Source organism: Xyrauchen texanus, chromosome 26 (genome assembly GCF_025860055.1).
Source record: "Xyrauchen texanus isolate HMW12.3.18 chromosome 26, RBS_HiC_50CHRs, whole genome shotgun sequence".
Taxonomy (NCBI): domain Eukaryota; kingdom Metazoa; phylum Chordata; class Actinopteri; order Cypriniformes; family Catostomidae; genus Xyrauchen; species Xyrauchen texanus.
The window spans coordinates 24,924,711-24,950,431 of NC_068301.1; positions in this window are offsets into that span (position 1 = coordinate 24,924,711).

The following is a 25,721-nucleotide window of genomic DNA, read 5'->3' on the forward strand; positions in this document are numbered from 1 at the left end:
TAAATGTATATGATTAAACATGCACTATTTTTGAGCGGGAGATTGTAAGAATCCTCCACAAATGATCATAAATCAACTTTAGGAAATGGATAGACTAGTCGACCGGGTGACTCTGAAAAGCCACTTCTGATGTGCTCCGGACACCTTTAGGGTGTGGCCAATTTCAGTTCAAAACTTTCCTACCCAAGGAAGAACTCTCTCTTCTGCTGAATTTCTCTATTTTCAATGCTCTTTTTGAACAGCCGCTTGGACTCTCCTCTTCGGCTATCTTGCTGCTTCCAGATCCTCTGTACCATGTAGAGACCAAGGAAAACTTGAGACACACACAGTCCAGAAGAAGCCTCTCACTCTCTGCTCTACGGTTCACACACCCAACAGGAGTCGCGAGTCGTTCTTGCAGAAGGCCAAGCTTCATCCAGACAATAACTATCTGCGACGGAATTAACTTTCGACAAGAGCCAAAGAACCAAGCAACACAAAGTACACAAAGCAAAGAAACACAATGACACGCAAGAACATCTCCAGACTTTTGCTCAAAGTGCTGGTGTATTAGTTAAATACTTTGGGTAATCCGATTGCGAATCGATTTAGACTCAAAGGAGGATAAATGGTTCTTAAGGCATTGTCAACGACTCATTCTCAACGAGTTCATTTTCACTGTAAATGAATGATCATTCTGTCACTACTCACCTGCCTATTTCATGTTTTATGTGTTAGATTAATTTATGTTTAGAATAGCAATACATTTTTAAATGATCTCATCCTGGTTTTTAAAAGATTTCACTTCAAAGCTGTACCTAAATATGTTTAATATTATTTTCAATTAGTTATGAGAATAATATTACTCCAATAAGTGACTTCATCATAATTCCCTTATTAAAGCCAATTCCTTAAAATAGAAATTGTGAGCGGATACAACGAGACATTGTATTATGATTTTAATGGTGGAGAATTTTATTCAGACAAATAATCTAGTTATTTGTAATTTATCTAATTTATAATGGTTGTCGAACATGACTAATTCCATTATAAATTTCCTTACATATTAGTATAGAATTAATTCCTAGCTCACACATACTGTTCCTACATATAATGGTGGAGAATTACGCCATTTTAATCCATACCGTGTACATTTATACAACCAAATTTCCTACACCCGCTACATTTCCTACAGACTTTTTTTTTTTAATCACGTGGAAGTGACATCTCGACTTCAGGTTGACAGTGTTGACTACATTAGTTAAAGCCAACTAGTCTATGCAACCCCTAGTCACTGTGTACTTATGTTGTAAGAAAAAGAGTAGCGGTGACATTCTGATAAATATCTCATTTTGTGTTTCACAGAATAAAAAAAAATACAGGTCTGTAAATGACTTGAGGGTGATTAAATAATTACATAATTTTCCATTTTGGGGGAACTATTCCTTTAATGTTTTAATATATCAGAAGAAGTATGTTTGCATGAGTTCTGTCGATTTACAATGCAAGCAGAACTGTAGAGAGAATGAATGTTTATTAATTTCTTCTGTCTTTGTATCCAAACTTTCCGACTCCCTCCAACAGCACAGGTGTCTGTAATGACAGTGTTATGGAGCTTGAAAAGAGCTCAAGGTCTGAATGCATTACAGTAATTTTTTCTATGTGGTGAACAAAGAATTAAGATTAGATGGAGACGAGTGGGGAGACAATCCCACCCCAGACTGCTAAGGCACTAAGGCTATCATCATAGTATTAACAGGGCGAGAAGGTGCATCGTATCTGGCGAGAAGGTGCTGATCAAAGACAAATTTCACACCCTGTCTCAGCTTCCTCTAATTACGCCATCTGTGGCGCGTTCCTCCTTGCAATGCCGGGTACATATCTGTCAAATGCTGCGTATTAACGGGAATGCACTGGAGACTAATCACCCCCAAACCTGGTGCTCATGGAGTGCTGCTCCACCATCTCATTACACTCCTCGTCAATGCAGACAACCCATAACACTGCCACACAGCTGAGAGATCAGCACCAGCAATGCAGTTCCACACTAGATACTACCAAAATGTATTTTATTTGCATATATAGCAGTTGCTTTCAAGTGAAATCACAGTATATTTAACAATGAATATCATTTAGAGTAACCGATTTTCATGACCAATAAAATAGACTAGCATAACAGAAACGAAACTAAAATGACTTAACAGACTACTTAATATGAATTGGCTAAATCATGCTAAACAAACAAAAACAAAAAACATGGTTTGCTGTATAGGCAAAAGATACAGTAGATGTAAACAAAATGTCTTTCATTCATTCTCACATTCCTGTCATTCATCTCACAGCGCATATATTGATGAGGATTCCAGTATTTTCCACCTACAGTGTATCATTCCATTATCATGAATATATATATATATATATATATATATATATATATATATATATATATATATATGTGTATATATGTAATGTAATGTAACTACAGCCCCCCAAAAAAAAACACGGATCACTATTGCTTATATCTTAAAAATGCATTAAGGCATTTGCATTATTTTTTTGTACTTCTATGACTTTTTGTAAACAACAAAATTATGTAACTATGACATCATCGTGAGCAACAACTGTTACAAATAAATAAGTAAATCGTTTGGCCCCCCAAAAATGGGGCCACATGCAAAAGAGAAGTACCTAAGTTCGCTGCCATTGAAAACTTAGCTAAATGCTTTACTTAGTTGTTGCTCATGATGTTGTCACAGTGATGTCAAGTACTCCAAAAATCCAAGGCGTTGTGCAAGGCGTTTGCAGGATTTTAAGATATGAGCCATCAAACTTTTTTTTGGCCACCTTGTAGTGTATGTTATATATGTTAATGTTAGGTATGCTAATGCAGTTAATCTAAACACTTCTGCTTTAAAGGAATATTTGGGGTTCAGTCAGGGCTGGACAGGTAATCTTGTATACCAGGCATTTTTTCGGTGGGCCAACGCACTTTGGGGCCAATCGGGGCGGACTGGCCATTGGGAGAACCGAGGAGGGCGGTAGTTCCGGTAGTATGAGCCGCGATAAGCTAAAATGAACCGGCGCCTTATGCGGAACAGACCACAAAACGGCACCGCAATATGCAGAAAAGGACAGCGTACACTGACAGAATTTGTGGCATAACGTTGATTACCACAAAAAATGTGTTCGACTTGTCCCTTCTTTAAAAAAAATAAAATAAGCGTTAGAGTGAGACACATACAACACATACAAGCCAATTTTTGGAACTTTAAAGGCAGAAGTGTGCAGCTTATAATTTTATAAGCACACTTACATTAATTATTTTGAACTGTAAAGTTGTTTACATAAAATGTAATTTTTAAAGTAGTTTTAGGGTTTTTAGGTTATGTCATTAGGTTGTCATGGCAATGAAGTTGAGAAATTGGATATAACTTTTCACAGAAAAGTTTAGTAAGTGATTTTATCACATTAAAATAATTTAAAAATGTATATTGTTTATGTCTTGTAGCTATACTTTTTAAACAGAATTTTAACATTTATGAAATTTCTCTTCTCTAAAATCATATCTGTTTATTAATGTTAAAATAAAACATGGTAGTTAAAAATCAAATAGCATGAGAGTCAGGCCTGGTGTTTTATCAATAAAAATGCAGCATTCTGTGACTAATGTTTCAGAGAGATTTATTAGAATACACTGACATTATTGTACAGTGTGACCTTTACATCTCGTATTATATTTGTTTGCAACAAAGACCCTTACACATCATTGTTTTAAAAAGCCCATGCCTGCATGCATTCACAATCATTTCAAAATGTTTATGAACATTAATGGCGCTAGCGGTTTTTATCCTTTCAATGTGATACATTTTTATTCTTTCTTTTTTTAATTTAGTAATAACGGTCATAACCAAGCCTCTTCATCATGCCATCATGAAAACAAGAAAATAATTGGGTGGCTGCTTAAAAGATGTAATTATTATCGTTACTAAGCAACTTAGAAAAAATCTATCTTCTTACAATGACAAAAGTCCCTGCATTGTAACCTTAAACACTCCTTGAAGAACCAGGCAACAAAATAAATGTATATGCATTTAATTTAACTTCAAAGTGGTGCTTTCAGTCTTTGTTGAATACAGAATAGAGTTTGTATAACAAATTGCTTTGAATGTACGTGTAGTTTTCTTCCATTTAATGAATTTCTACAGATAATTGATAATGGCACATGAATAAATTATGTAAACATGAGACTACAAATGCTTGTTCTATTTCGGAGGATGACACTACATTAGGTAGCATCTGCTTTGCATTTTAGTCAGTACACTTAATAGTACCCTAGCAGTCTGTCAAACCAGTCAGCAAAGAAAATAAACACAGTGCATTCCGAGTAAGAGCCCTCTTCCAGAGCAAGGTCTGGTTAACCACAGCCTTGGCAGGGAAGAGTAGTGGGTGATGGAGCCGAGGAGCTTCCCCTGGCATTGAGAGCACATCTAAGGCAGTAGGGCAGGGCTGGTGCCAGATGTTGGGGGAAGGGTATTTTTATTTTTTTTATCTGTGGCGCCAGCACAGTATGCCACTGTAGCGGAAAGACACAAATCATTAATCCCGGGCTCCTGGGAGCCACTGATGGTGATCTGTGCTGTGATGGGGAAACAGATCCAGCTCCCCATTTCCCTCCAGACTTCACCTCGCTTAAGCCCCCTGGTCACACAGCTCATGAAGTTGTCTCGACTGCTCTAGTCATTTTGCAGGCAATTATTGAATGCATTAGGTTAGCCAGGCAGAGGGTTGTGCTGCAGCACTGACCGCTAGAGTTGCCGGGTCGATAAAATCCATGTGGCAATGGATGAGCGACTGGACTTATAGCTAGAAGAAAAAGGACATAACATGATTAAGGTGGCCAGCAGGGTGGGGCACGAGAATATGTAAGCAGCATAATTGAGCAGAGGTTCTTAATTAAACAAGGGGCAAGTGTATGATGGAGGAACATGTCCACAAGCATAATGCAAGGCTTGGGAATGACAGCTGCAGTTAAATGCAGAAGTAAATACCCTAAATTATTGTTCAGTGTGTGTCGGAATGCTCCCAAAATTGCGACAATTGACAATTGATAACTAATGCAATTGTTTGGTCTTTGACCTGCATACAAAAAGTTAATGACAATAGTTTATGCTGTTTGGTCTAGACTTTATTTGAACAAAGTAATATTAGTGAATGGAGATATATTCGTACAACATTTTTATTATGTGATTTTTAAAGGTGTTACATGTAATATTTTTACTATACTAAATAATAAAATGACCATAATATGTCATTAGTGAATTAGGAAACATGCTAATTTAAAATACTGGCTTCTCAAACGTTAACCTCTCTCATCAACAAGGCATTTCTGTCTGCAGAACTGCTGCTCACTGAGATCACATTTTGTTCCCTATTCTGATGGTGATGGTAATGAAAATTACCTGAAGCTCCTGACCTGTATCTGCATTATTTTATGCATTGCAAAACTGCCACACAATTGGTTGATTAGATTTTCACATGAATAATTAGGTGTACATGTGTTCCTAATAAAGTGTTCAGTGAGTGTATAATCAAACTCTATGTGTGTACAGATCAATATTAAGCACTACTAATGCAAAGTTTACACTACACGATTTTAGGCCCGATTTTCACTTGCCAATAGTTTTGTGGAGATCGCCAACAAAAGCCTAAAATAAGCTTGCTCCCTTGAGCGACGAACGCAATGTATAAATTACCAAAGATGCGATTTGAGAGAAGTGCCGACGCATCGCAGATGTCAGCGAGATATCTAGGATGTTTAATATCTGGACCTGTCTGAGATTCCAAATCGTTCAATGTGAAATATGTTTTTACTGAATACAACAGCAGCGTTGACCAACAGCCAATGAGAGAGCTAGAAATGGGGCACGGGAAGTTTCAGCGGGAGGAGTCCTGATGTACCTGCAACAGAACATCAACTAGCATGGCTGCGGTATCAAGAAAGTCTCATTGGACCGAATAAATGGAGTAAAGATTTGTGGAACATTGGCAGGAGCACCAGTGATGTGAAGCATTTGATGTTTCCACTGAACTGTACCACAACCGGGTGGAGAAAGAGAAGAGTTGGAAAAATATGTAGATTTTTCAGTAGGAGGTACTTTTTCATATTGTAACCAATAAAATATAAGATGTCTTTAGGCAATTAAAAACGTACACATCATATTCTGAAATGCATAACATGCATTTGTTTTCGAATCTCGTATCACTTTGTAATGTGTTTACCCCTGTTGCCGATTCCTCGTGTAACTTGAAAAGTCTTTTCGACTTCCATGGCAAGACAGGCAGTTGTGTAATATGAATGGTACCACAATCCGATGTCTTTGAAAGTCATGTAGTGTGTAGGAGGCATAAGAGGAGTGACAACCATATTTAGCTGCAGTCTATAAGTGACCTATGAATAGCCTGCACTCGAAATAAAGGAAATCAATCAGGCTGCACAGAAACTTTATTATTTATGAATTTTGGAGAAACTATTTTAATTGGTTGTGCATAGAGCAATAAGGTCAACAGACAAAAATATTTATCAAAGAAAGCTTTGCACCTGACAAGAGAACACCAAAGAGACTATTTATTGTTAGCAATTCACAGCAGTGCCCTTGTGAATCCAGACAGTTTGTGAAGCCTTCAATAACTTCAAAAGCTAGTCTATCAGATTAATTTATTAGTTTTTGTTCTTTTATTTTATTTCTTGGTACAGAATGTTTCAAAAGTTGCCACTTTTATTCTCAAATGGAGGATCTAACATGTAAATTGATGGAAACCTAAAGCAATGCCTTTCCCTTATTCAATAAATAAATAAATAAATAAATAAAACACATTGGGCCTCATCATTACAGTCAGGTCAGGTTTCTTTGCCCACTCTGTTTCAAAAGTGGCTTTTCTTTGCAATTCTTCCCATAAGCCCTGCACCCCTGAGTCTTCTCTTTACTGTTGTACATGAAACTGGGGTTGAGCGAGTAGAATTCAATGAAGCTGTCAGCTGAGGGCATGTGAGGTGTCTATTTCTCATACTAGAGACTCAGATGTACTTATCCTCTTGTTTAATTGAACATCTGGTCTTCCACATCTCTTCCTGTCCTTGTTAGAGCCAGTTGTCCTTTATCTTTGAAGACTATATTCCACTTTGGTGAATAAAAGTAAAAAACAATTCCATAAGAGCAAAATCTGTACATTATTCCAGACTTTTGGCCACCTGTGTGTGTGTGTGTGTGTGTGTATTCACTCTTCACACAAGTCTTACTCAGACCGCAGGTCATCCGGTCAGAGAGATAAAAAGAGAGATAACATCAAATAGACTGCATTTGACATTGTATCAGATTATACATGAAATACATTAACTCCTCTTCCGCATTTAACATTGTATCGGATTATACATGAAATACATTAACTCCTCTTCCTCTCACCCCTTGATCAGGTCGGGCTGTTCCTCTGAACACAGTGAAGGTCAAAGGTTTCACACTGAGCCAAACCAAGGGAAGAAAGGAGGCAGAAGGAGGGTGGTAGAGGAGGAAGAGAGCATCTGCTTGTGATTAGGGTGCAAATGCAAACCTGCTGATGAGTGTGAGGCGTGCCGTGCATCTCCTGGAGATATCCCAGATGGCCTGTGCTACCCTCTCCTATCTACAGCCTGCCGGCAGTGCCAGCTCACAGGGCACAGACTGCAGCCTTGGCATGCCACTGATGCCCGGGACAAAAGAGGAACTTTTTAGAGGTCAATGTCAATGTGGTGCATTCCGAGTTGCTTCTTTACTGAGTTAGCAAATCTGCCGCTCTTTCCTCACAGGACTTATTTTGTTCTGGAACAGTTGGTAATAGCAAATGTTCAAAAAACAGAAACAGAACTTTCAAATTAAAGGGTTTGACTGATTTTGTATAAATTGAAGCATTTAGTAAAATCATTTTAATTGTTTTTACTTGATGGTAAAATGTGAAATTTCTGTGCCACTTGTGTCACCAAATTGGACAAACAGTTTTATCTGTCCATCCAAGAATGCATGACACAATGTTTAATTGAATATTTGAAGCAAGGACAACAAATACGTCAGGTTAAATGCACCACCTGTGACTTTTGGAGCGTGCATGTGCACAACGTCAACTGCAATTGTGGTCCGATTAACACATACAGTATGCATTCTGGATGAAACCAAGCTACAATGGCATTATCCAGGTCTGTTAGTCTGATTTTGTAAAAATTGGACTGGTGCAATATCAGTCAGACTAAAGTGTTTGTTACATTTTGAAAAGTTGAGTTGTTTCACTCGGACCGAAATCAAACATTTAAAGTGTATGTAAATGTATTTACACTTTCAAGTTTGGGGTGGAAGTATTTGTTTGGCTGACCAACGAAAAAAGTATTCAGAAAACCTGATTCAAGAATGTTCAGTAAAAAGACATCTCACTTGAAACAAATCCAAGATCTTCTTCCAGCTCTAGATTATTCTACATCATTAACCATTTTGCCCCAACACCTACTTCAACAGAATGCCATACTGATACTTTAACTTGGTTTTGGCAAGTAATTCTCCAACTTCAGTGTTGTGATGGGGGTGTAGCCGAGCGACATCTGTGGAGAGATAGGCTGAGAAAAACGAAGCGGTGAGGCTTGACACCTGTAGAAAAACACCTCTAACAGCAGTTTTGTGTTTGCAGTGAGAGTGGAGAAGGATAAATAGGGCAATCCAGTCTGCTGGGTGGGGGAGAGAGAGAGAGATGCACAAAGTTGTGTGTGCACGCTGTCATAAAAAGTACTGAAAAGTGTGATAATAAAACTTACATTGAACTGTTCACCTAGCCCCTGCTTCCACCTTAAAAGAGACTTAAAGAACCGTGTCACAGTGGTGCCGAAACCAGGAATGGAGGAAGGATACGCTGCCATGATGTCCTCGCCACTGGAAGAGATCTTCAAGTCCCTGGCCAGCATCCACCAAGCAAAACACCAGGCCCTCATGGAGCTGCTGAAGGAGGAGAAGCATTTCGAGGTGCTCCTCCAGGCCCTAGCAGATGACTGGCAGGTGTTGCTGCCCACAAGAGGGGGCTTCAGCCGCAACACCAGCAGCAGGACCCCATGTGATGCTCGCTAAGATGACACCAGCCCTGAAGTGGCAGCACTCACAGTGGGCGGTCTATCTTTCGCCGCTTAGGTCTTGGGAAGCCCAACTTGCGGCACAAAAACTCCCGGTTGCCAACCTCCTGGAGGATTTCGATTTGAAGAAAGCCATCCTGCAATGGGTCAGCTGCAGCCCGGAACAGCACCGGCAGCGTTTCTGCACATTGATGCTGAGCGAGGTTGGTCGCTGACAATGTTATCAACATCATGGTGCTGGAGCAGTTCATCTCCCAGCTGCCGAAGGGGATGGTGGAGTGGGACCAGTGCCATTGTCCGGCATCATTGGAGGAGGTGATCCAATTGGCTGAGGACCATATAGCACCATATCCTTTTTCTCTCTCTCTCTCTCTCTCTCCCTCTTTTTCCCTTTCCTCCCCCTCCCCTTACCTTCATCTTGTTCCTACTCCCTGGAAACAGGGAATTCCTTCCCTAAATCTGGTTCAACAGTCTCATGGGCCGTTCATCTTGCTGTCTTCCCCTAACCCTCTCCGCTCTCCCCCACAGGCTGGTGAATCCACTGTCATGATGTGAGTGTGATATCTGGGCTAGTCTGTTGGAGTAGCGGGGTTCCTGGTCATGTCCAGGACCGATGCTCCACGTTGTGGTGGAGACATTGGCCCGGGTCCCTGACGCACCCCCAATCAAGCAGGAGCATACTGGATAACTGTGAGTTTAAAGGGGGGCACATACCAAGCCTTGGTGTATTCAGGTTGTAATCAAACCTCTATTCACCAAAGCTTGTTTCAATCCAAGGCTTTGGATACACGTAGGAGGGTGAAGGCGAGGTGTGTGCATGGGGTTGTTCAAAATTACCCTGTAGTGATGGTCATAATTCAATTTCGGGGACAAAAGCTGTGTTGAGACGGCAGTTAGTCCCTACTCACCCATCCACTAATTTTGGGTATGAACTGGTCGGATTTTACAACTTTATTGATGGGAATTTGTGTGGATGGTTATGTAACAAATTGTATAGTTGTGTGGAGGGCGATTCGCTGGCTGGGGAGGCTGTGCCAGGGCAATCTACATCCACACAAACCTCCACACACTGGGAAAATTAACACAGGAAAATTTGCTCCAGGCTCAAGAGTGTCAAAGCCGGCTGTACAATAGGGGTACCTGGCTACAGGAATTTACAGTGGAAGATAAATTCCTTGTATTACTCCCCACACTGAGCTCTAAATTACTCGCCAAGGGGTAAGGAACCTTAGAGGTCACACGGCAAGTTGGGGAAGTTGATTTTTAGGTTAAACACACAGATAGAAGAGGAGCATGTCAGATTTACCACCTCAATCCCCTAATACCATGGAGAGAGGTGGTATCTGTGACTTTGGCAATGATGGTTCTGGAGAGGGAGGAGAACATAAAGCCACCAAAAGAGTCACCCGGTCACTTGCAGAGACCACCTCTCACCGTCACAAGTTACGGAGGTTGCCAGGTTGCAGAGAGAATTCTCTCACGTGTTCTCACCTCTCCCCGGTCATATGAACCTCATAGAGCACCATATCAAAATGACACCCGGGGTAGTGGTACATAGTTTCCTACCCATTATCTGAACACAAAAAAAATTTGGTTTGGGTGGGTGGTTGGTTGGGTTGAAGTACGGTATCTGGGCTTCCACTTCGGTCATGGAGAAGTGCGGTTCAAAATTTATATAACCACAGCAATTGCAGCCTGCCTTAGACCTAAGACTAATAGGAGGTGAGAGAGTTGCTGGGGCTGGCTGGCTATTATTGTAGCCAGCCAGCCCTAAGACCAAAAGGAGGTGAGAGAGTTGCTGGGGCTGGCTGGCTATTATTGTAGGTTTGTGCCTAACTATTCCGACCGTCACCACCCCGCTGAGTGATCTTACTAAAAAGGGGCACCAGAACCGGTCCAGTGGATGGAGTTAAGTCAGCAGGCGTTCACACAGGTGAAAGCTGCACTTTGCGGCAGGCCATAATTGCACTCTCCTGACTTCTCTCTCCCTTTTATCTTGCAGTCGGACGCATCGGACAGGGGGTTGGGAATGGTACTGTCGCAAATGGTGGAGGCAGAACAGCGTCCTGTGCTGTATATTAGTCATAAGCTCATAAGTACATCACCATCGAGAAGGAGTGTTGTGACGTGCTTTCACACTCTGTTCTGACCACGCCATCCTCCAGAGGCTCCATCACATGAAGGATACCAATACACAGATCACTTGTTGGTATCTAGCATTCCAGCCTTTTAAGTTCGAGGTGATCCACAGGCCTGGGGTGCTGATGGCTGTTGCATATTTCCTCTCCAGAAGTGTGTGTGTGGGGGGGGGGGGCCTAAGTGACAGGTTGGATGCTCCCGGGCCTGAGTCGGGTGATGGGGATATGTGCTGATGGGTGGCCGAGCGACGTCTGTGGAGAGAGAGTCAAAGAGAGACCGTAAGCATTGACACCTGTAGGAAATAACCTCTAACAGCTGTTTTGTGTTTGCTGTGAGAGTGGAGAGGGATAAAAAGGGCAATCCAGACCGCCGGGATGGGGTGAGAGAGACGCACAAAGCTGTGTGTGTGCATGCTGTCATAAAAAGTACTGAAAGGTGTGATAGTAAAACTTACGTTGGACTGTTCACCTGGCCCCCGTTTCCTCCTTCAAAGAGAGTTAAAGATCCTTGTCACATTCATTTTAACAGAAGTCACAAAGTCGAAATATATAAAGTTAGTAGAAAATGTGAGGCTCCTAAATGAAATGATATTGACTTTAGAGTGTATACCTTATAAAACACTTGCATAGGGTGAAGAACAGAATACATTGAAATGGGTATTTATTTATTGAAACTAAAGCAGAGAAGTCTTCAAACTAAGTATTTTTTGGGAAGTCAGACATAAACACCGTACAATACTGCATCCTGGCACGGTGCTGACATTGGACCCTCTACTGAGGGAATAAAAAAGATCTATTAGACACATCTCTGCTGTGAACACTTGATCCAACCCTACTAAAGCACTACCTGTATTCTTTTTTCTTCTTTAAAAACGATTCTTTCACCACTCTTTCTCACCTTCCTCTCCACTTGTGCTTCTCTGAGCAATTTCAAACTTTTTTGCAGCAATTCTCATAATATTGCCTCCTTAGGATGAATTGCATTTGCTGTATTCCTTATTTGTAAGTCACTTTGGTTAAAAGTGTCTGCTAATTGAATAAATATGTAAATTAATAAGGATGAGGGGATTATGGTGTTTGTTGGTGCTCAAAGTGTTCACACAGTTTCTAAACTCTGGGGTCTCTCAGCTTTGTCTAAGTGATTATCTGTCCAAATAGTGTCTTGAAGCATTGCTCTGTTGACCCCATTTTTACCAATTTGTAGGGCCTTCATCTGAATGCAAAAAAATGATGAGGAAGAAAGATAGGGGGAGAGAGTACCTAATTCCTGTCAGATCTCCTTTTGCCCAAGATACCTCAAGCGCACCTGTTGAGCTGCCACCATCTGCCATTAAAAGTGTAAGGAAGCCCCATACTGGGATTTTTCCCTAACCAGAGAAAGACTTAACCAATTTAACCTTGTGCTTTAAATAGTTTTAAATAATTGTTTAAAATTCTTTCATCAGTTAGATGTCTTTTCAAACATGTATGAATTTCATTCTTCTTTTGAACACGAAAGGAATTTTTGTAGCAGTACCGTATGACCAAGTTGCTCTTTTCCATACAGTGAAAGTGAATGGTGACCACAGAAGTAAACTTCAGTCTGTCATTCCTCACTCATAGCTTCAAAAGACTTGAAATATAATGCACAAATATAATGGGCTATGCTAATGGTGCTTTTTTGGTGCTTGACAGCCCCTGGTCAACATCCATATTCATTGTGTAGATGGGAGCAGCTTGGACATTCTGCCAAACTTCTGTGTTACACAGAAGACATTTACTCACTAAATGTTGCTAGAATTGTCATTTTGGAGTGAACGACCACTTTAATACATAGTGAAGAGAGAGAGAGAACAGAGAGACAAAGAAGATGAAAAAAGCTTTCATCTCCTAAACTAACAGTGATCAAAGGGGTTAAATTGTCCAGTTCACAACATGCCATATAATGAGTCCATTAACACATAAATGTTACGCCTACTCATATATTTTGACGTATATGAGGGATCACTCTGAATCAGTCATCTGCTCAGAACTCATTCATGGCTAGCATCTAAGTAACAAAACAAAGTTGACTAAAAGATCAATTTAACCTCCATGAAAACAAACTGTCAAATGTAATTTTTCAGTCTCCTCAGGTTTCCAGACCACACAGAGGCAATTCCAGCAGGGGCCTGGTGTGTGACTTTAATTACATGGACTCTTTCCACTTTTAATGCCTTTATTTTATTACTTTGATGTGATTTATTTTACAGAGCTTTGACGTAATTCAGATAAAACTCTTTCTTATCAGTGAGTCACCCCACGACTGCATCCGAATTCAATTATCTCTCATCAGCTCGTGCTGTGAGGGAGCGCTAACACTATCACTAAGCTATCACTAACTTTAACCTTTTTTTCCATTTTTGTTTTTGACTTGAAGTTCACTTTCATAATAATCCAATTGGTTTAAAGTATGTTAATGATGAATAACAATACAGTAAATTATGTACAAACTACATAAGCATGACAAACTACAGTACTTACTTTCCCTGATTAACAATCATGCTCAACACCATTGGTGCTCATGGGTGTTATGACTGAAATTCTATTTTTTTCTCCATGAAAACTGTTCTTTAAAAACTTTTTCAAAATTTTTCAGTTGTAGTAGCTTTCAGTATCAATGCAAGTTACACAACTATGATATTCTTCTACTCTTAGTGCTAGCCAACCAATTAGAATAAGCTTTAGGTCTCACACAGTGGTATGTCACACATTTGTCAGTAGCAAGAACAAATATGGTCTATGGTCGATTTTTTTGTTTGACAAACTCTTGATTCGATTTGATTCCAATTTTGATACAATTTTGTTTGAATCTGATTCATTTTGGTTATTTGATATATTTCAGCTTTAATGTCCATTTTGAATTACAGTTCTCTCTCAGCTAATGCTGTAAATTATTTAAAGGTATCCTTCTGACTTGGTACATTACAAAAATATTCATTTGAATTGCTATTTATTTAATGAACACCTCCAACATGGAAGTAAACTTTAAAGTAAAATAAATGTCTTGGTACTTTAAGAACAGATACTGGGATTGTCCAAATTATTTGCAATTATTTGGAAAATATCTATATTTTTACCCAGCCCTAGGAAAAATAAAAATAGCTAATTTAAAGGTGCACTCATAATTATTTCCTCATTAAAAAAGTTTAAGTTCTAAAGACATGAATTGTAATTTTGCAATATATGTAGGAACTCATGACCACTCACATTAAAATGAAGACTCCAGTCATATTAGTTACCTTATAACAGCTGTTTTATTCTACATGGAGAGGGTCCACACATGGGGGCTACCATGTTAGAATTACATGACTAACCGAATACTACTATAATACTGTCTCAGTAACCGTCCTGTTATTTGAGACTTTCACTCATTGATTAAAGTATTAATGTCTGACTGTGAATACAAAATTTGTACAATGACATCTGAAACTAAAAACAAAAGTTACGGAATGCACCTTTAAACTATGTTCTCCTATCCCAGTTTTTTGTACAAAGGCAATTTTTTGTAAGCCATTCGTAGGTTGCTTTGCACTAAGAGTGTAACCACTGTGACTCTGTGGTGCTTTCAAAACATTGCTCTTTTTGAGTGAGTGGTCCGAAGTGAAAAATGATGCAAATAAGACAAGAAATATTCAAAAATGTACTAGGTTTGATTGAAGGGAGGCCATTTTGTTAATTGACCTAAAGACAAAATATGCAGAAATTCATCTACTGATGATTAATAATTAATTAACCTGATTTTTTTTCCCCAATACATTATTACAAGATTACATTATGGATTATGTAAAACAAGTTGTAATGTTGTTACAGCTTGCTGAAGCTTGGTGAAGCTGTAACACAGCAGCATATGTCAAAACTACACAACATTAGCCATTTTGGAGCATATTTCTCCCCTGTGACTGGATGGCAGAGCACCTCGGTAAATAAAACATCATCAGAAATGACTTTTTGACAGTTATTGTAGACAATGTATCTTCTGGACTGCTCATGCCATGCCAGTATACAGTGCTTTGAATGGAAATACAAGCATATGTACGTACATACAAGGGGCTCCACACAGTATTGTTTGCAACACATTTTACACATTTATTCACTTACGATGCACTCAAGTGAAACACGCCACCACCATGTTGCATAAACATCAATATTGCCAGAAATTCTTATGTCCTGTTGTTTTCTTTTCTCTTCTTAATTTTCCAATCTCAGTCCACAATTTATGTTAGCTGTTTACAAAGGTCATCTGTCTGCGAGTCTCTGCTGTCCAACCTGTTTTCGCAGCATCTTTCCTCCCACCTGGAGCTGCGTGCCCCTCTCCACACTTCAGTGCCTAATTATATCCAAGACTTGTAAATGTATTCATATTCATGGAGGCACAGATGCTAAATTAACTGTGGCAGGGACACATCTCACTGTGCCGGCTTCACAATCTGCTTCTTCTAGTTACAGAGGGAGAGATGCTGAGGGAGGGATGGAGGACAAGGGAGAGAGAAAACAAAGAGGAAGAGGAGGAGGAAAGAGAGAAGAGTAGGGGACAGGGGTTGTGGCAAGGCTTGTTATTGAAACCGAGTAGCAGCGTGCGTTGGGGGAGAGCATGGTCCCTGCAGGAGCCCGAGAGAGGTCTACGTCGCACAGTGTCTGATGAGCGACAACTCAAAAAGTCGCTCTGTAACTTCCCCATGCTGCCTGAGCCTATGGCACCAGAGCGAATTTACTTCTACTCTCTCTATTTTGCTCTCCTGCTAAAGCCAGGCAGATGGAGGGAGGTGCAGCAGTGCAGAGCGAACAGATGGCCGCTCCAAACTTGATATATGAAATTAATAACGTTTCTCAAACAGAATGGAGACACAGGAATACATTGCCTGAATTTTAATAACTGATTATTTTTTTTCTCCTATGCATTTGCAAGTCAATGAGAGGAGATAAACATGCAATATGTCACATTTTGAGGAAATTTGTATTCAAGTTTAAAATAGGGAATATACATTAAAAGTAATGACGTTTTAATATTGCTTGACAGTGCTGGGTTTTAAGGGATTATATACAATCTGGATTACATGATTAGATTACAAATATCAAGTACTTGTTGTCAGGGGAGGAAAGAGTACTGAAAAATCATACTCAAGTAGAAGTACTTTTACAGCCCAAAAAATGTAGTATGAGTAGAGTAAAAGTAGCTGTCCTAAAAACTACTCAAGTAAGAGTAAATTAGTTGCTCATTTAAAAGTATTTATGAGTAGTGAGTATTGAGTACCGATTTGCAAAACCTATGCCACATTATAATGAACACTGTATACCAACTTTTAAAATACATCACTTGTCTATGATAAACACTACATGAATCTGATTCCAAAAAATAATAGTAAGACGTGATAAATTAAAAGATTAAAAATGTATTTTCGATACACTGATCACCATTTTAAATCATAATGTATGAAACAACTACATTAAAATCAGTTTATGTGTAGGGTCTAAATTTCCCTTAATGCCGACAGAGCGTTATTGTTGTGTATAAAACATGTTCAAATAATGCAAGGATTGCAAAAAAATGCTAAATAAATGGGATCACTTGGCACGTCATATCCTGCACAATAGAGGAGGTAGAGCAGGCATGGGATAAGTTGTTTGGTACAGGGGCTACATCACGCTTAAAAAGGAATACTTCACCCAAAAATTAAAACTCTCATCATTTACTCACCCTCATGCCATCCTGGATGTGTGACTTTCTTTCATCTGCAGTTGTAATTCACTGAGCTGAATTACTCTGCTAGCCATTCATCTCTCGCTCTCATTCGCTCTCGTTGGTTTCTATGGCGCATTAAGACAGTTCTACCCCTCTCGCACTGGTGTTGTGCAGAGAAACACCCCTGGGTGCTTCAGCAGTGAAAAGAGTACATTTTCTAAAAAAAAAATAATATATTTTCTCTAAAAGAGAATATTCCTAGTAAAAGAGTGCCACTTACGACACCATCTTTTTCAAGATGCCTTTTCATGTGTGTGTTATTCCTGGTTGCGGTCATATCTCTCTGCTTCTGATGGCCACAATCGCTGTCTCATTTGCTTGGGTGCTACCCATGTGGAGACATTCGTGGATGGTTCATGCCCTCATTGCGAGAGTATGACAATGGCTACTTTGCGGTTGCGGCTTTCCTTCGTCAGAGGGAAAGCCACCCCAGGAGCTCCTTGGCTTGGTCCTTCTACCTAAGGGTATGAGGCGGAGTCGGTTAGCACTGAGGGTGATCTGGGGACTTCAATGGGAGCCTCTCCATCAGGAAACCCACCATGGACCTCCCATTCCCCAGCACACTTGTATGCCCCGATCGGTTCTGGTATGAGACCGTCTCAGGGAGGGTTTGTGGTCTCATTCGGGGTTCACGAAGAGGGTGAGCTATCGATTGCAGCATCAGAGAGCGGACTCGTCATGTCTGATACGGAAGACACGGCTGGTCTCCAACCCTCCGGTGCGGTAGCCCTGTTGCATGCTGATGCAGAGCTGGAGGCCATGCTCACCCGGGCAGCCACGTGTGTCGGGCTGGAGTGGAAATCTCTGCTCCCCCTGAACCCTCACGGCTCGATGATTTCTTTGCTTTCTTCTCTGAGGTACATGAGGAGCTTACGTGGTTGTGGCGGCTACTATTACTGCCCGAACCCGATTCCCGAACTCCTCCGTTCTCACTACCCTCGACAGTGGAGTGGCAAGGGGGTACTCTGCGATTCCTCAGGTGGATCAGGCGGTCGTGGTGAAGGTTGGAGGGACGGCTGTCCCTAAATATTTGGGGAAGCATGACTTGATCGTCAGGTTCCTGAGAGGCGCGAGGAGGTTAAACCCCCCCAGACCATGCCTCGTTCCCTCGTGGGACCTCTCCTACAGACAAGTAGCGAGAAAAACACACATGAAAAAAATCATATAATTTCTCATATTTTGATCCATTAAGTATGTTTTCTTACGTTTTCTCATAAAATTTACAAGAATTTGGTCAGAAGTAATCCATAAACAATCAGATTATATTACTGTGACAGGGCGGAGCCGGGTCGTGATTTTACACTTAAAAGGGTAATTAAGCCTCTGAGAGGGATAAAGGCCCTTTAGAGGGATAAAGGCCGACTGCGGATGTTGGTGTGACAGAGAAAGATCGTTTATGGGCAGCTGTCCAGCATGTGTGTGTCTGGGTCTTTTTGTTCAGTTTTATATTAAAACTATTATTTATATTGTCAAGCCGGTTCTCGCCTCCTCCTTTCCATTGAACTCCTTACAGTTACTTTAAAAAATATAATCCAAAGATTGGATCGTTCAGTCTCCTGTTGTGTTCGAAAAAACAAATAAAAGCATACAGGTCTAAAACAAAATGTACATTTTGGGTGACCTATTTCTTTAAACATTTATCCAGCAGACATTGTGAGGTCATATTCATTTGAGTACATGTCAACACCAACAAACACCTACACATTTAACTTGCCTCAGTTTTTAGAGAGCAAAAATAAGCGAGAATCATTCTGTTGAGATTCAGAGATAAGCAATCAAGTGGCACTCAGTGTGCCGTGCCAAACGTTTTCAACATATTCAAACCACTGTGTCACGTTAAACCTTCTTGACACTCATCCAAGAATCCAGGGATGTTCTCAATTACTCAATATCTACATCTGCTCTGGAAAGTCAGAGAGACTCTCGGCAGATGAAAGTGAGGAGATGCCATAATTGAGAGCAGGCCGTGCACTGAATGGGCTTCACCAGATGTAATGCACTGGAGCAGAATTAGGTTAAAATTCAGAGTGTTCATTTTTAACCAGTCTCCGGTGGCCTCTGAGCTTGTCGCAAGTGCTCATGACTACATTATAAAATCCACTTCACACACTTCTAACCCATGTCAGTACTGGGAAAACAGCCTTGGTATGTACCCTCAATATCTTCCAGAACAAGGTGTAATATAGGGGAGTTCCTCCTAAAGGGCACAGTGGGAACCAGTAGGATAACACAACATTCCTGATTCCACTCAAGTGTCATGTATGCCGATGGTGAATAGGCCTGGAGCTGTTTTCTTCCCTCCTATCCTTTTCAAATGCCACCAAGCCTAAACACAAACAAGGTTGGCCAGAGCTGTGGCAGCAGGCACAGTCATAACCAGGGGAGGATGGGGTCAGTGGATATTCATTGCTTTGAAAAGATCTCTGTAGATGTGTACAGGGCCATCATTTTGTGAAATATTGGAATATAATAGACTTTACTCAACCTGGTCTCATAGAAACACGCTACTAAATCTTTCCTTGTGAAATTAACACTAGAGGTGTAAAACAACAATGACATTTATTACCTTTCACACAAGAAAATAAGAATATTATCAGTTCATAAACATCTAATTATCACCCTGCTATCTTATGACATAAAAAAAACTGAGCATGACTTGTAAGACTATACATTTTAACATTTGCATTATATGGCCAACTACATTTATATACAGTACTTGTTCAAATGTGATCAAGTCACATGCTACCTCAACTGAAAGTGCACTGCACTTGTTATGCAAAGGACCAAGGTATAAATGACGTATATACTCCAGCAATTGTTTTTCATGTAAAATACGCTTATTATGACACTATCGAATCAGATCGTTTAGGGTTATGTTAAGGTGGTGGGTAGGTGTTGTTGATTTGAAACTATTTAGAGCTTTTATCTTAAAACCATTATCAGTTGGGGAGAAAAATAGAAATTCTTCTAGTGCTACACAGCAGACATTTCACCTCGGCATTGCTGCTATTTGTGTAAGGATCCACATACTAACATTTTGCAAAAATGTTGTGTCAGTCAATTAATTTGCATGATATCAGGCTCTGTTTTTAACACTGCAGACACTTTAAAACCCCTTAGTTAAAATAAGATATCTGTCCCATTTTGCTTCTGTAGTCTGATATATTTCATAAGCTCCCAAGTGTTTTATTTAGAAGTTAGCTGGCTGTGAACATGAGTGCTTATGTTTTTTTTTTTAAATTTCAAATAGTGCAAATGGCCAGGGCACTTCTCTTAAAGTTTGCAAATTCCTCAAGTGCAACTGTACAGAATTCAGTACTTAAGGTGTCTGGATTGAGGGCAATCAAAAAAGTTCTCTAATTTCTTCTGATTTTCTAATTTCAACATTTCGTTTGATGCAGAATGAAATGCTGCAACATAATTTACACGGGCTTTCACTGTGTTGCAGAATAAACAACATGCACAAAATATGTCTTCTGATTTAGCTTACAGAACTAAAGTAAAGCAAGAGTTATTTTATTTTTGACAAAAAAAAAAAATTCCTGGCATGAAAAATAAAAGGTGATGAAAAACATTCCGGTCTTAAGCCCTGAAGCTCACCCCTAGCAAATTCCTGATAATTAGTGCCAATATCCATGTATCATGAATATATATTAAGAAATATACATTATATTAATATACATGATACAGTATATTGACAAATATATCAGTAATATATCTGTTTTTCAGCTTTCCATGCATGATATAGAATTTGATTTTGGGAAAACTCAAGCAAAAAAAGAAAAAGAAAAACACATTGCATTTTTTTTGTGCCTTCAATAATTCATGCGAAATGTTGCACTTCAAAAAAATTTAGAAAATGTAACGCACACCCTATGAATTTTATAGCAGAAAAGCATTAAACTTTCAATAATATGACCAATATGTCAGCTGAAAATGTTTTTTATGTATGTCTAAGTCTATTTATGTGGACTGTTGGAAATACAAGGTGTTGGAGAGATGGATACTTTAGTATGGAAATCAAGGACACGTCTTATTTAAAAGTCAATACAATTGCATGTAGTGTTCATCCAAATACATAATGTTGTTTTTCCAGCAAATCCCCAATTAGTATATTATATACATGGGAAAATTAACTCATAACATGCTCATTTCTGCAAAACCATCTTAAGAGATTTACTGCTAATCATCTGAAAAAACAAAACTATATGAAAATGTACAAAAATGTATCACGTTTCCCTTATGTAGAATATTTATGGTGAATGGGAGCCCTTCACTCATTTTCAGATTGCAGGTAGTGCTTCACTCTCATTTTCCCCAAACCATTACTTCCCACATGCCATTATTAGTCATGGGCAATGCAGCAGCAGCAAGGTATGTCTCAATCCACAGGGCATAAGTTCCTCCCAAAACAGAAGGTAAAGTTGGCTCTCCGCTACACACACAGAGAGTGTTACTTACTGGGTATCGTGGTGGTCATACTGTGTCCCGTATGGCAGTGTATTAACGAACAGCATGCAAACACCTTCTGCTGAAACATCTGCGAAAGGCAAATTTTTAGGCTGCCTTCCAAATCTGAAAAAAAAGAAAAGAAAATGTTTTTGATCTGCTGCTTTCTACTCTTGAAGGTGTGTGAAATATCTCTCTTGCTGATGCAGTTGTTCTGTCTTTCTCTTTGGCTCTACTTCTCGTCCTCTCCATTCTTTTAAACTGTTATTCATCTATTGTATGCAATACAACTTGTGTAGCAGTGCTCAAGGACAGGAACAAGAAAATATTCAGAGATGTTCATCAATAAGGTGTTTTCTGCTTTGTAATTCCGTGGACAGAAACACACACACACACACACACACACACACACACACACACACACACACAAAAACACAAAGTCCTCAAACCACAGAGTCCTGAGTAAAACAGGGTACAACAACTCTGTCTGACGGCCTTGCATTTTTGCTTGGAATTGCTGCAGCGCTATTTGAAAATGTCCAGATTTAAAGGCACCAAAACCATTGCAAAAACTTTTTGTTTGAAGATGCAACCCTAATATTGGTTATTAATAATGGATGTTTTCATATCCTAGTGTCAAACTTTACTTCCAGATCTAGAAAAACATATGCTCTCAGACAAAAGGCTGGTAGAACTATTTTTTTCAAAACGCAACTTTTGGCATCAATGCACAAACAGTATCAAAATTGTATCAATACACATACTGTTAGGAATCAGACGAGGAGTGGGGATCTAGATGCGGCTTCTTTAATGAATGAAACAAAATGTGAACAGGGTAACTCAGAATAAAACAATACAGTGAACAAACAAAACATCCACAATGGGAAACCATCCACGACGGGCTCAGGCAGGAACACAGACCAGAATATCCAAGACATTAACATATGAACATACAACGACCAGTGAAGACCGACCAATCAACCAGGGTTTAAATACAGAGGGATAATGATGATCAAATTAACCACAGGTGAGAACAATGAAGTGCATAGGCAGTGATGAGGGCAGGGAATTATGGGAAGTGTAGTTTATGACAAGTGAAACAAGGGGCAGACAACAGGGGATCGTGATACATAAAAACTATACCTCATGCAATTCATTTCTCACAATATCATGGACGTTCTGCTTGTTAAAAGATGTCCATGCTTTTTCAAATTACATCAATTATACTGCATATTTATTACTCATTTTTCTACATATTTAATGTTGCTTAGTTCAAATTGAAGATTACCTCAACATATTATCACTCCTAATTTTCCAATACAGGAAAAATAGATTACAGGTGTAGAAATAAAGAAAATATTCATGTTCACAAAGGATTTTTCAGGTTTAATAGTAACCGCACCATCCACATTATGCTCAATAACAAATTCCTTTGATGCTAGAAGTACCAGTGGGCATAATTTAGGAGTGAAAAATTATGAAAATCCTTTTTTGAGAAGCATAATAACTCTGAAAATCAAAAGATAATTTACTGCATCCAAGATGTATTTACCTTCCACAACGGGCCTAGTAACATAGTCTGACTGGGTGTCAATGAGTCAGTGCTCTGCGAAGACACCACACAGAGACTCTGCACGCTTGTTTACCATCAGTTCCCATAATGCTGTCCTGATGCCTGCTGGCATAGTGTCAAAAAAAGAAGAAATAGAGTGTGCGAGATGGAGAAAGATAAAGAAAAAACAAGAGGCCTGTAGCGCTACAAGTTTATTGCAGTTGAATGCAAAAGCCACAGCCGAGTTAAAGACCCTGAAATAAGAGGAGAGTTACGTGGCTTTTAGTCGATGTACAGTATGTCATTTATATAAATACCCCTCCCCTAAAGGTGTAGTCACTCTAGACATTGCATGCCATTGATTTACATTAACAGAGTGGAAAAGAAAGCTCAGCTCATGTGAAGAAATTTCATATTTTGCTGTGCTTCCAAGTTCAAGTTTGATGAACTCTGACCTGCAAATTCCTTTAGTGAATATACACTTGACCAATAAAGGAATTCAGTGTCATATATTGATCTTTTTTCCCAATACAAAGGATAGGCTACTCTAACAGTGTAGTAATATTGCATGCTCAAAGTCTGGTGAGACTTTTTATACCACATGCATAAAAAAATCACAGTTTATGGCTGTGACTGAATGAAGACTTTTTTTTTTTAAAGAGCATGAGCTCTTTGATATATTACCTTAAACTTCTTGTTTCAATAGGAAAAACATCAACAGAGAGAAAAAGAAAACTGTGCTCGTCCATCCATTGCTTGGAGTCTTTAAGTGAAATTACTTGGAAAAAAAATGTGAGACAGGCTGGACAATCCCCATTGATTACATATGCAGATGCGACATCTGTGAACTTGACATTATACAGTGGGTCTATCTGAAGAATTTTTCTGGAAGCACATTTTCACAGACGTGAGCAATGTACGACCTTACAACCCATTTAAACCTCTCTTAACAGAACTCCAAGAGATCACATCTGACCTCCCATGGCCCGGCATTCCCAATGCCCTGATTTTTTTACAGCAGACTATTTGCTCTGCTCATGGACCTATTACATGAAGATGTTTTTTATACAAAATGTCCATGACCTTTTTGTATACTGTGTACACAAGTCCATGACATCGTGGAACATTGCTGGCCAAAGAGGCGCCTGTTGTAAAAATACACAATGTAGCACGGCTGGAACCCTGCTCCCTCTCAAGCCATAACGTCATGCATTCCTTCTATTTTGACTCATTTTTCCAGCGTTTCGTGTTTGCCCCCGAACAAGTCTTATAAAAGACATCCAATGTCGGCCAATTATTTTTTTACTTTGATGGTCATAAATCAAACTGACTAATAAAATGAAGACAGCCAAGTATAATTTCATGTGTGACTCCAACTGGATTAAAATGAAACCAGATGGGCTGGTATATGGCCACTAAACTTATCTGCACAGTAAATATCTGTGTTTTCTTTTTGCACAAATTACTGCAGGGCTTCATAGTGCACTCTAAATCAAAGCCTGAGGTTGAGCGAAGAGAGGCTCACTCGTTCAATGCACAAAGGCAAGAATGTTCTGGGCTAATCTCTGGGTAGCGCTATAGCTGATCCCCAGTGCTTTGGGCTAATGCTATTAGAGTTCTCAATATTCAAGTTGATTTTTATATAACTCTTTCTTTCTGAGAGACTGTCTGGGTTTGTTATAGTGGATGTACACTATATTATTATTACTGCCTTAATACAGCACTACAAAACTGCATTTGTATTCACAACTGGTTGCATTGTATTTACAGGTAGCATGGCTTGAGATCCAGTCTGATAATCCTGCTGAAAACAAGCTTAAAGGCCCTGTGAATTTAGATGACCACAATTTTTTTTAAATAGCTAACAGGCTTTAGTGTAGTCGATTGCAGATGGTATTAGGGGGAGGGACAGTCTCAATCTAGATAGCATTGGATGGGACAAAAATCTATGTAGAGTATCATGACTCATCAGTATTTTTGGTCTATTTTCCTAGAAAGGGTCCCTGTTAAAGAGCACTAGAGCTAAGTGCAGCACTATACCTCAAGTCATACACACAAAGTCAATGGGCGTGGCCATGAAGTTTAGGTATTTTCGTGCAAGTCTAGGCGCAAGTGGGTTTCACCGAAATTGCGCATACAAAGTGATAATGGGCTGGGTCAACTGGAATTTAATTCGGTGGTCCCTCTCCAGCACCGTATGCATCCTATTATTTAGTCCATTCCCTGTCAAGCACCAGCAATGTAAACAAAGACAGCATATTCATAAGAAGTGTGTAGTGTAAATTGACTGTATTCAATGAATTATATAGAAATATGGTCTTACGTTAATTTGTGCATTAGCTGCTTAGGAATATGCCTGACATTCAATTAATATGTCAGAGACACACTGCTATAGGCATGGAAAAATGTGCCTCTCATCAGGATTTGGATTTATGCTAGATGTTAGAGATTGCAAGTAGCCTACATATAATAATTTTCATCTGCTGACACACAAATCATGACTAGTATTGACAGTGAGTTTATCAGAATGCACTATATGTCAATTTTGATTTAGAAATATATAAGTAATTGAAACAAAAAAATTAAACCAAAAATATTTCTATATCAAAATTCTACTTAAAAAAAATGAATGAATGAATGAATATATATATATATATATATATATATATATATATATATATATATATATATATATATATATAT